This window comes from Dama dama, chromosome 4 (assembly GCF_033118175.1).
Source record: "Dama dama isolate Ldn47 chromosome 4, ASM3311817v1, whole genome shotgun sequence".
Classification (NCBI taxonomy): domain Eukaryota; kingdom Metazoa; phylum Chordata; class Mammalia; order Artiodactyla; family Cervidae; genus Dama; species Dama dama.
The window spans coordinates 44,774,859-44,787,724 of NC_083684.1; the positions used below are offsets into that span (position 1 = coordinate 44,774,859).

A 12,866-nucleotide genomic window follows, 5' to 3' on the forward strand; every position below is an offset into this window, starting at 1 on the left:
TCCTAGCAGTTGGACCACCAGGGAAGTCCCTGTCAGTTTCTTTTTTGTTATATTCACTAGTTTAATTTTTAGAGTCCACATACAAATGATAACATATAGTATTTGTCTTTCTAACATATTTCACTAAGCTTAATATTCTCTAGGTTCATCCATGTTGCTGGAAATAGCAAAATTTCGTTCTTTTTTATGGCCGAGCAGAATTCCATTGTGTATGTATACCACATCTTTATCTACTCATCCATTGATGGACGCTTGGGTTGTTTCCATATCTTGTCTATTGTATATAATGCTGCTATGAACTTTGGGGTGCATGTGTATTTTTGAACTAGCATTTTTGTTTTCTTTAGCTAAATACCTAGGGGTGGAATTACTGTATCATATGGTAGTTCTATATTTAGTTTTTTGAGGAGCCTCCATATTGTTTTTCTTAGTGGCTGCACCAATTTACCTTCCCACCAACAACATACAAGCGTTCCCTTTTCTTCACATCATTGCCAACATGTTATATGTGGTCATTTTGAAGATAGCCATTCTGATTGTGTGAGATGAGCTCTCATTGTGGTTTTGATTTGCATTTCTCTGATGATTAGTGATAGTGAGCATCTTTCCATGTGCCTGTTAGCCTCTGTATATCTGGAAAAATGCCTGTTAGAATCATCTTCCCATTTTAAAATCAGGTGTTTTTTTTTTGTTTGTTTGTTTTTAAATCAGGGTTTTTTTTTTTTTGGTATTGAATTTTAACTGTTTATATATTTCAGATATTAATCCTTTATCAGTCATCAGTTCAGTCGCTCAGTTGTGTCCGACTCTTTGCCATGCCATAGACTGTAGCACTCCAGGCTTGCCTGTCCATTACCAACTCCTGGAGCTTGCTCAAACCCATGTCCATCGAGTTGGTGATGCCATCCAACCATTTTATCCTCTGTTGTCCCCTTCTTCTCCCACCTTCAATCTTTCCCAGCATCAGGGTCTTTTCAAATGAGTCAGTTCTTTGCATCATGTGGCCAAAGTATTGGAGCTTCAACTTCAGCATCAGTCCTTCCAATGAATATTCAGGAATGATTTCCTTTAGGATGGACTGGTTTGATCTTCTTGCAGTCCAAGGGACTCTCTCAAGAGTCTTCTCCAGCACCACAGTTCAAAAGCATCAATTCTTCAGTGCTCAGCTTTCTTTATGGTCAGACTCTCAATCCGTACATGACTACTGGAAAAACCATCGCTTTGACTAGATGGACCTTTCTTGGCAAAGTAATGTCTCTGCTTTTTAATATGCTGTCTAGGTTTGTCATAGCTTTTCTTCAAGGAGCAAGCGTCTTTCAATTTCATGGCTGCAGTCACCATCTGCAGTGATTTTGGAGCCCAAGAAAATAAAGTCTCTCACTGTTTCCATTTCCCCAACTATTTGCCATGAAGTGATGGGACCGGATGCGATGATCTTAGTCTTTTGAATGTTGAGTTTTAAGCCAGCTTTTTCACTCTCCTCTTTCACTTTCATCAAGAGGCTCTTTAGTTCCTCTCTGTTTTCTGCCATAACGGTGGGGTTATCTGCATATCTGAGGTAATTGATATTTCTTGCAGTAAGATTGATTCCAGCTTGTGTTTCATCCAGTCTGGCATTTCTCATGATGTACTCTGCATATAAGTTAAATAAGCAGGGTGACAATATACAGCCTTGATGTACTCCTTTCCCAATTTGGAACCAGTCTGTTTTTCCATGTCTGGTTCTAACTGTTTCTTCTTGACCTGGATACAGATTTCTGAGGAGACAGGTAAGGTGGTCTGGTACTTCCGTCTCTTGAAGAATTTTCCGCAGTCATATCATTTGCAAATATCTCCTCCCATTCAGTAGAACTTTTTTTACTTGTTGATGGGATTTTTTTTTTTCTGTGTAAAAACTTTTAATTTGGTCCCATTTATTTTTGCTTTTGTTTCCTTTGTAGTAGAAGACAGATCCAAAAATACATTGCTACAATATATGTCAAAGTGTTCTGCCTGTGTTTTCTTCTAGGAGTTTTATAGTTTCTGGTCTTACAAATACTTAATTTAAGAAAACACTTTTATCAGTTTTCAAATAAGTAGGATGGTGTCTTAGTAATTTCTAGGGGTGTTCAGTGAAAATTTTTTATAGTTTTTTTTTTTTTAATTATCTTTAGAAACTTCCAGGTGCTTATTTAGATGTGTCTTAGTGAATTACAGTTATTGTTTTCGCTTGATGCTCAAGTTATCCTAATTGGCATGGGTGGGTCAGAGAGAGGATCCTTCAAGTTGATACTAGGTCATTTTTTAAATAATTCCGTTTCTGATAGTTTCCATACTTTCTGGCACAACTCAGTTCCATCTTTTATATTTTCTGCCCATACCTGCTACCATCCTGACCTTAGTGGGAATGTCTGTAGTACTGTGGTTCTCAAACTTTTTGGTCTCAACACCCTTTTACCCTTTTAAAAATTATTGAGGAATCCAAAGAACTTTAGTTTATGGGAGTTATATATGTTGATATTTTCCATATCAGAAATTTAAGCTGAGAAACATTTTATTAATTCAAAAATAATGATAAAACTATTTTATGTTAACAAATTTTTTTTATGAAAAATAATTTTCAAAACAAAAGTCAGTGAGAAGTATGGCATTGTTTACATTTTTCCAAATCTTTTTTGTTTATGTGTTTTAATAGAAGACTGCTCGGTTCTCATATCTGTTCTTACATTCAGTCTGTCGTAACACACTGTCTTTATTTTGTTGAAGTACTTAAAACCTGGCCTCACATAGCTATGTGGTTGGAAAGGGAGGAGTATTAAACAACCCCGTTAGGTAGTTAGGAATATTCTTTGATGCCACTCCAGAATCTGACAGATGATAGTTTCTCAAAATTCAGTTGCAATGAAGAATGTTAAACTAAATTAATGACCTTTTATACTCTGTTACACTAATATCCATTGGTCTGTCTTGAGCTTTGAGTGGGTCTCTTACCCACACATGGTTTTGTAACGCCATGAATTTGTCCTTTGGAAGATATCAGTTCCTTGAGTTTTGCAGATCTTGCAAATGTTGACACATCTGATTATATGGTATCAAAAAAGAATCACATTTTTAAACATCTCAACTAATGTCTCCAGTGCAGGCTTACTACTGAGAAACTGTCATGCTCACGATGGTGAACAAAATTTTTCTTAAATTCTGATTTTCACTTGTGTGCTTGAATGTTGTCATGGCAGGAAATATTGTCAGTTGTTTTCCTTGAAGTGATAGCTCACTTTATCAATTTTTGAGAAAATATCTGTCAAAAATATGTCTGAATAACTACAGTTTATCAGCTGGTTGTTCTTGAAAGTAAAAATGGTATTCCATGAAAAGTTTAAAGCTTCAATTTACAACTCAGTCTCACAAATGCTTTTCCTGAAGACAGCTGTCATATTTGGATATGCAGTAGAAGTGCTTTGTGTATAGTTCCCATTTCTTCTCCTAGAATGTTAAAGACGTGTGCTCAGGGGTCAAGACTTAATAAAATTCATCATGTTTTTTACTTCATCAAAGATATTATTTTTTAAAAATATTTTATTTTATTTATTTGTAATTGAAGGATAATTGTTTTACAATGTTGTGTTGGTTTCTGCTGTAGAAGCAGTGTGAATCGGCCATAAGTATGCCTATATCCCCTCCATCTTGGCATCCCCGCCAGTCCAACCCCTCTGGGTTGTCCTGGGGTCCCTATGTTGTATGTAGCAGCTTCCCACTATTTACCTGTTCTACACGTGGTAGTGTGTACAGGTGGTGATGGACAGGGAGGCCTGGCGTGCTGCGGTCCACGGGGTTGCAGAGTCGGACATGACTGAGGGACTGAACTAAACTGAACTGAGTGGTAAAAGTGTATATATGTCAGCGCTGCTCTCAGTATGTTCCACCTTCCCCTTCCCCCTCTGTGTCCACAAGTTCGTTCCCTACGGCTGTGTGTGTATTCCTGTCCTGCAAATAAGTTCATCAGTACCATTTTTCTAGATTCCATATATATGCGTTATATCAAAGGTACTCAAGTAAAAGTGGCTTCTCCTCCCCCCACTATAATATGCGTGATGAAGAATGACTACTAGTATAGTTTGTTGCCACAAGGTGATTTATGCTGACACCAGCAATTTTGCTCATTGCTTTTGTATTACATTTACTGTTAACATAGTGAAAAAGGGAAATAAATAATGTCTTAGTTTGGGTCCACACACCACACTTTGAGAACTGGAGCTCTTTTCCCCATTATATCAGCTGCTGAGATTTAAAAAATTTATTTTTATTTATATTAATGAGGTATTAGTTCCTATTTTTGAGGCTTTTAAAAGCATAAATGAGTGTTTCATTTTTCCATTTTTAAAAATTTGTGAAGATTAGCATAGAGTATATTTTTCTCTTTGGCTCTATTAATATGATTAATTGTATTAATGGACTTCCTAATAGTGAACTCTTATTACATTTCTGAAATAAACACTGCTTTATCTTGATGGATTATTGGATTCTGTTTGCTAATACTCATTACAGTATTTGCTTTAATATTTACAAATGAGATTGGTTTATATCTATGTCTTATTCAGCAGTATTTTTCTGGTTTTGTAATCAATGTTATATTTGCTTTATAGAAATAATTTGGATGTTTTCTTTTTTCCCCAACTCTCTGAAGTAGTTTAAATAGCATTTGCATCATGTTTAAGGTTTAGTAGACTTCTTTGTGAAACAAGCTTAGCTTGGTATATTTTTGGCAGAGGAACTCTTACAATTTCCTATATTTCTTTTCCCAGGTGGACTCTAGTGGTAAAGAATCTGCCTGCCAGTGCAGGAGACATAAGAGATGCAGGTGCGATACCTGAGTTGGGAAGATCCCCTGGAGCAGAACTGGCAGTCCACTCTACTATTCTCGTGTGGGAAATCCCATGGACAGAGGACCATGGAATTGCAAAAAGTCAGACTCGACTGAGCCTGTGTGCGTGCACACATATTTCTTTTTACAGAGTCATTTGTTTAGAGCCTCTGTTTCTACTAGTGTTAGTTTTGATATATTTACCTAGAGTTTTGTTTATTTCATCTGAGTTTTCTCAAACATTCTCTCTTGTAGAATTGTATAGAGTAGTCTCATAGTTTAAAAAAATTTGCTGTGTTGAGTTTGTCTTTTGTGTGCTTATACTTTCTTTTAAAATCAGGTTAACTCTCTATTTTATTGATTAATTTTCAGAGAACCAGCTTTTTTGGTTTACTTTTTTGGTTTACTGTTTATTTCTGTTTTCTAACTCATCAATTTCTGCTTAAATTTTTAAATTGAGGTATAATTTATATGTAACATTATTTCAAGTGTGCAGCATAGTGATTCAGTATATGTATATATTGCAATATGACCACCACCACTAGCTGGCATTTGTCATCATACATAAATTACAAGTTTTCTTTTTCTTACAGTGAGAACTTTGAAGATCTACTTTCTTGGCAACTTTTAAGATTACAGCATAAACTACAGACAGTTGACTCTTGACCAACATGGATTTGAACTGTGTGGGTCTACTTACATGTGGGTTTCTTTCACTAAATACATGTTATATACATACACTACACTATCCACAGTTGTTTGAATTTGTGGTTGTGGAACTATGTATATGGAAGGCTGACTGTGACGTTATACTTGAATTTTTGACTGCATGGAGGGTTGGTGCCCCAATTCCTGACTTGTTCAAGGGTCAGCTGTATATGGATTAACCTCCATCTCTGGCAACCACCAGGCTTTTCTCTGTATAGATCATGGGACCTAGGACCTATATTCCCTGTATAGGTCATTGGATCTCGCTTTTACATTTAAAATTTTGTATATTCTACATATAAATGATATCATAGGTTATTTGTCTTTCTCTGACTTATTAATCTTTCACTTAGCATAATACCATTTAGATCCAACCATGTTGTCTCAAATGGCAAAATTATTTTTTTTATGACTGAGTAATCCATTGTATCTATACCACATATCCTTCATCCACTCATCTGTTGATGGATAGCTTGCGTCCATACCTTTTCTATTCTAAATTTAATGCTGCAGTGAACATTGGAGTGCATGAAAGTGAAAGTTGCTCAATCATGTCTGACTCTAAAACCCCGTGGACTATGCAGTTCGTGAAATTCTCCAGGCCAGAATAGTGGAGTGGGCAGGCTTTCCCTTCTCCAGGGGATCTTCCCAACCCAGGAATCGAACCAGGTTCTGAATTGCAGGTGGATTCTTTACCAACTGAGCTATGAGGGAAATATATATATATATATATATATATATATATATATATATATATATATATATATATATATATATATATATATATATTTGAATTAGTGTTTTTGTTTTCTTTGGGTATATACCCTGAAGGGAAATTACTGGATTACATGACAATTTAATTTTTAATTTTTTGAAGCCTGGGGAAGCTGGTTCCTGTCATTGGTGAGGGAAACTTTCTCAGGCTGATGAGTTTCCTCTTAGCACTGAGCAGGGCCAGCCTGGGGGATGACAATGAAGCAGACAAAATGAAACTATTCTTCCTATCCTTTTTGTGTGGTTATTTTCAATTTTTTGGCTCCGTTGTGTTGCTGAGTGTGCTGCAGTCCATGGGGTCACAAAGAGTTGGCGCGACTGAGTGACTGAACTCAACTGAACTGTGTTGCTTATGCTTCTTAAGTGGATTCCTGAGCTCTCCCAGAGCTATTTTCATTCATGGATAGGTGTCTAATTGTTACCCTTTGTGGGGTGTATTTCCTACTCCACAGTCTTGATGAAGTCACTCTTGTTCATTCCTTTAAAAATGTCACACTGTCATCTTTTAGGTGCATGATTTCTAATAAGATGGCTGTTGTAATTGTTATTAATACATTTATTTCTCTGTAGTAATTAGTATGTCTTTTTTCCTCCTTTGACTGCTTTCAAGATTTTCTCTTTATTTTGTGTTGTCAGAGGTTGAATTTTAATATGTATACATCTGACTTGGGTATTTATCTTGGTTGGTAGTTCAGATCTATAGTTTGATATATGCCATTAATTTTGGAAATTCTTAGCCATTATCCCTTAAAATATTTATTCTATCCCATTCTCTGTCTTTTTTCCTTCTGGAGTTGTAATTGCACATCTATTAGATCATTTGTTGTCTTACAGTTCCTGGATGCTATACACGGTTTTTATTTTTAAATGTTTTTTTCTGTGTTCAGTTTGTATATTTTTCAAATTTGCTGATTAAGCTTTAAGTCTACTGACGAGTCTGTCAGTAACAGTATTGATCTCTATTACTGAGTTTTTATTTCTAGCCTCTCTTTTTATTTTTTTCTTATAGTTTCCCTTTCTGCTGAAGTTACTCATTTGACAATGAGTATTGTCTACTTTTTCCACTGGAGCCTTTGCCATATTTTGCATAGTTATTTTAATTCCGTATCTGATAGTACCAATATCAGTGTCATATGTGAGTCTGGTTCTCTTGATTGTTTTGTCTCTTGGCATTGTGGGTTCTTTCTCTTGCTTTTTTGAATACCATGTAAGTGGTATTATTATGTAAGTCGTATTATTATTATGTTTTAAATAGGGGAGATAGAGAAGAAGGATCTGAGCAGGGCTCCATGGCCTTCCTGCACAGCTGTTCTTGCCCTCCCCTAAGCCTGTACCGTGAGGACTGCTTTCTCAGGACTCCTGTCATAATTTTTTTGTGAGTACCTATTGAAATCTGTTGAAAGAGGGGCCAGTGAGTGGTGTGAAGTCCCCTTTATCTGCAGCCTTTAGAGCTCCAAATTCTGTCACCAGCCAGTACTTAGCCTCCACCAATACAATACTAGGTGAATTCTTCTTACCAGTATTCAAATGCCCCAAGTAAACAAATGCTTGCATTTCCTATCTCCCTGTAGACATTTGTCTCTCAGATTTGGGGCTAGTTGACATTTCTTCAACTTCAACTCTTTGACAGATTCAGGAAAGGTAATTGACTTGCAGTTTGTTGAATGTTTTTTTTTCAATTGTAAGGTCTTTTTCCAGCTGTTAATATCCAAGTAGAAACCAGAAACCCCAAACTTACTCCTTTTTATCGCCCCCCATATCTCTACTGGTGGGATGACTCTTTGTCCTGGTTTGCACCAGTATAATCCCCTTTTCACTCAAGAGTTTTCTTCATTTGAATGGTAAATTGTGTGATCACCATGTCCTTGAAAGTATTACATAATGAGGTTTCACTGGGAACATATATTAACTATGGATGAATTTGTTTATCTTGGATAAAAATCAAATATTGAAGGTCATTTTGGCTATATTCAAAAGGACATGGAAAGAAAAGATGTAAATGAAAGACACATCAACCAAATCCATTGTGTAGACTTTGTTTGGGTCCTGTTTGAGCCCAAAATAATTATTTTTACACAATCAGGAGCATTTGAACATGGACTTAGGTATTAGACATTATAAAAATACTGTTATTTGGTTAAGTATTATAAAGGTATTATAGTTACGTTTTAAAAAAATATTATCTGTTATAAATTCTGATGTATTTGGAGGTGAAATGTTATGATAGTGGGAATTTATTTAAAAATGCTCAAAAATAAAAATGAAGGTGAAGGGAGAGAGAAATTTGATAGGTAAAAACAAGAATGACAAAATATTGATAATTACTAAAGCTAGATAATAGGTAATTATTTTATTATCTCATCTTTATTGTAGTTTTTGTCAACTTCTATAATAAATACTTTAAAAAAGAGACACAGGAATATAAATCAGGAATCTTTTTTTTTTAAAGGTAATTATCCTAAAATTGGGCTTCCCTGGTAGCTCAGGTGGTAAAGCGTCTGCCTGCAATGCAGGAGACCTGGGTTCATTCCCTGGGTGGGGAAGATCCCCTGGAGAAGGAAATGCAACACACTCTAGTACTCTTGCCTGGAGAATTCCATGGACTGAGGAGCCTGGTGGGATACAGTCCATGGAGTCGCAAAGAGTCGGACATGACTGAGCGACTTCACTTTCTTTCACACTTTCTATCCTAAAATTTAAAGTGGCAAAGGTGAAGTTTTCTTGTGGCAGATCAGAGGTCAGGCAACCCTGCCTAAAATTTCATTTGAAAGCTTCCTGTGCTTCAGTGGGTATTCAGGAAATCAGATAATATGTTCTATTACAGGTATGTTGCTACAGCTGCTGCTAAGTCACGTCAGTCGTGTCCGACTCTGTATGACCCCATAGACGCCAGCCCACCAGGCTCCCCTCCCTGGGATTCTCCAGGCAAGAACACTGGAGTGGGTTGCCATTTCCTTCTCCACTGCATGAAAGGGAAAAGTGAAAGTGAAGTCGCTCAGTCATGTCCGATTCTAAGCGACCTCATGGACTGTAGCCTACCAGGCTCCTCCGTCCATGGGATTTCCCAGGGAGGAGTACTGGAGTGGGGTGCCATTGCCTTCTCCATATTACAGGTATAGGGAGGGGAAAAAAAAGAGGTGAAATGCCATGGTTTTAATGTAGTTCAGTCCTGCAGACCTACACTGGACCCAGAGGAGGGAATGAACCTTGCAGGTGTCTTATTAATCCTGGTTCAATTTAGTGTCTATTTTGTGCAAACTTGAGCTTCCCTGGTGGCTCAGACGGTAAAGAATCCTCCTGCAATGCAGGTGACCTGGGTGTGATCCCTAGGTTGGGAAGAGCTCCTGGAGAAAGAAACTGCTACCCACTGCAGTATTCTGGCCTGGAGAATTCTGTGGACAGAGGAGCCCGCTGGCAGTCTACATCCATGGGGTTGCAAAGAGGTGGACACTACTGAGCGACTTTCACCTCACTTCATATAAACTTACCTTAGAAGGGGTATGGTATGCTTTGCTTTCCTTTTATCCAGGTTCTCAATGTTGCTCTTTTCTCCCCTGTTTTCATAATATGGAGAGACAAATGCCTTGGGAAGGGGATAGCAAGGCTATAAACTCCAAGGGGGCAGGGACTATTCACTGCTTTGAACTAGGTATACCTAGTACCATTACTGGTACATGAAAAGCATTTAATAAGTAATGGATGATTTATATCTGCTTCATTTAAAATGAAAACAACATTGTACAGTTGCATATAGACTACCTTACTTTCAAATATATATATGGAAATGATTAGGAGAGGACAGTGATTCTCTCTTCCCCTCTAAAAGTCCTTAGCTCTAGTTCAGCCAAGAAATCAAGAGACTGTAATATCCTGTCTACAGAAAGTTGAAATGACAGGTACCCTTAAATAAACAGGTGTAATTAATCATAGTGCTACTTGTTTTGATGAGCATGCAAGAGTGACAAGTTAATAATAAATCTCCAGCTCATACAGGGGAGGTGGCTAAGGAGATGCTGTGGTTTAATTTACATCTTTGGAAGGCACCGAAGATTTAATAATCTCCCTGCCTTATATATCAAACTAATACCCCTGAGGCAGAAAAGCAAAACATTTTTAACTGTTAATCTGAGAAGCAGTAAAATCTTGTCTCAGGTCAAAAATAAATTGAGTTTCTGGTGGTCTCAATGGACCCTTAGGATGTGTGATTTATTCAGATTCTAAAGCCGCTCAGGACCCCTGGGGACCTTGGCTGCAAAACCAGGCAAGCTGGGAACACCATGGGGATTGCCAATCCAATCAGAAGATCAGACTGAGGGCAGTGACTGATTTTACCTTAGACTTACCCAATAACTTATTTTACCTTCTGTGTCAGCTACAAATAGATTATGGAATACAAACCTTTGTGAATTTGACATTCAGTTCTAAACGATTGCTTTAGTTCTGTTTATGTTAATTGTCGTGTCTTGTATAGTCACTCAGTCATGTTCAACTCTTTGTGACCCCATGGACTATAGCCCACCAGGCTCCTCTGTCCGTGGGATTCTCCAGGCAAGAATACTGGAGTGGGTTGCCATTTACTTCTCCAGGGGATCTTCCAAACCCAGGGATTGAACCCAGGTCACCTGCATTACAGGCGGATTCTTTACCATCTGAGCCACCAGGGAAACCCTCGCGTGTGTTAATACTTGTTCTTAAAAGCTCAAAAACTGTTTTGAGGTTTTTACTAAATGTAGGATTTTAACCTGACTAGAGAAACTGGGATACAGGAAGGGAAAATAATCCTTCATGGCACAATGAATCACTTGTGAAGCCTCAAGTGTTCAGACTTCCAGCTCTTTGTTTCTAAAGGAGCTAAACTATGAGGTACATTGAATTTATTAATTTGAAAAACTGCCTCCTTACAGATACTAGTAGAGAAGATGCCATCTTCTTTGTTTAAAGAATGGACCAGAGCTAATTGAGGATCCTGAGAGAGACACAGAAACAATTTAGAAATAACTTGAGTCACCTCACCCTGCTTGAAGGGAACCAGACTCTTGGTCTTTGGGGAGCCACCCAAATTGACTAAGGGAAGACAGAGGAAAATTCCCTGGTCCCTGCAGGGTTAATTTATTCAAAAAGGAAATTGAAAAATACTCAACATGCAAAAGTCTTATGAAGAAAATAGAGGAAAACCACAGAACATGCCAAAGGCTGAGGAAGACCGCCCTTTGGAAGCTGTACCACAGGAGGCAGAAGGAAATCCTCAACCTTGTGAAGAAGGTGTAAGCCAGGAAGCGAAGGAAACCTTAGAGGAGGGCTGACTCAGCCTGGTCAGGGATATAAAGAGGATGCTCCTGTTAGGCATTTAGACCCTGAAGAAATGATAAGAGGAACAGATGAGTTGGAAAGGCTTAGGGAAGAGATAAGAAGAATAAGAAGCAAATTTGTGATGATGCATTGGAAGCAAAGACATTCATGCAGCCATCCTTATCCTGTGTGCTTTAGGCCTTGAATTCTTTTTTTGTCCGATATTAAAATCTGGCCCCTGCTTTCTGTTAGCATTTTCTGATATATCTTTGACTTTTGCTTTATTTTTAATCATCTGGTGGAGTTTTGTTTTAGGTAGTTTTCCTCGTTATCAGCATCTGCATTTTGTATTTTGACACATTCTCTAGGTCTATTTTTCAATTGGGAAATTTCACACATATGCATGAAAATATGTTCATTCCATATTGTAAAGTAAAACATAGCAGGTTACAAAGCAGCATATTCAGTACCAGCTCACATATGTAGGAGAAAGTCTCAAATTTTGTGTGTATGCATGTGTGTTTACATACAAGCATGTATCAGAAATTTAAATGTGCTTGTTTCTGTGTGATTTTTTTTCTTTTTTCTTATATGCATTTTTTAATGAACACATCACACACACAAAGAGATGTAAAGTTTTTTTTTTTATTAATTAAGAGTCAATCAAATAATTTGCAACCAGCTTATAAGGGCAATGGGGGCACCTAAACTCCTGATGAAAGAACTATTTAAAAAAATGTAAACCTCAAAATACCTCTGGATCTCTTAGCCAGAGGAATAAAACTGGCAATTATTACAGGGGAAAAAAAAAAAAGAATGAACCATAATGATCTCAGAGAAATAGGAAGATAGAATTATGTACATTTGCTGTGTGTACAAGTGTATTCATTGTTCTAATTTGCTATGAAATAATTTTTATAAAGGAATTAGATTGTAAAATATGATTTCATCTTTTTACAAATGCTGCTTATAATTTCAGCTGAATCATTGTGATGTTTAATGCACTGTTGCAGGAAGTAGAACATAAAAATACCCAGTTCCCCTCATCTCGTACCTCCCTCCAGCCCCCATGGCTTTAAATCATAGCTGTAAATTAGGGTTGCATTTTGTCGTGTCTTCCAAGGGCACACTGACTGGCATAGCATGAGCTTCAGACTGTAACTAGCGTATCCATTCAACTTAGCAATTAGAAAACCACATACTATCACCCCAGACACACCTGGGCTGCTTCCACCTGCCTTTGTTTGAGGAAGGC

General features: G+C 37.3%; 1 protein-coding gene and 1 pseudogene across 1 annotated transcript in view; both read left to right on the forward strand.

The window, feature by feature from the left end:
- HYDIN (HYDIN axonemal central pair apparatus protein) overlaps window positions 1-12,866 on the forward strand; it is a 501,386-nt gene that overhangs the window by 119,114 nt on the left and 369,406 nt on the right. The window contains exon 3 of the mRNA XM_061138904.1: window positions 7,578-7,697. The gene's annotated coding sequence lies outside the window, so the exon portion shown is untranslated. The remainder of the gene's footprint in view (window positions 1-7,577; window positions 7,698-12,866) is intronic.
- LOC133050820 (transcription elongation factor A protein-like 8) lies at window positions 11,464-11,836 on the forward strand (annotated as a pseudogene).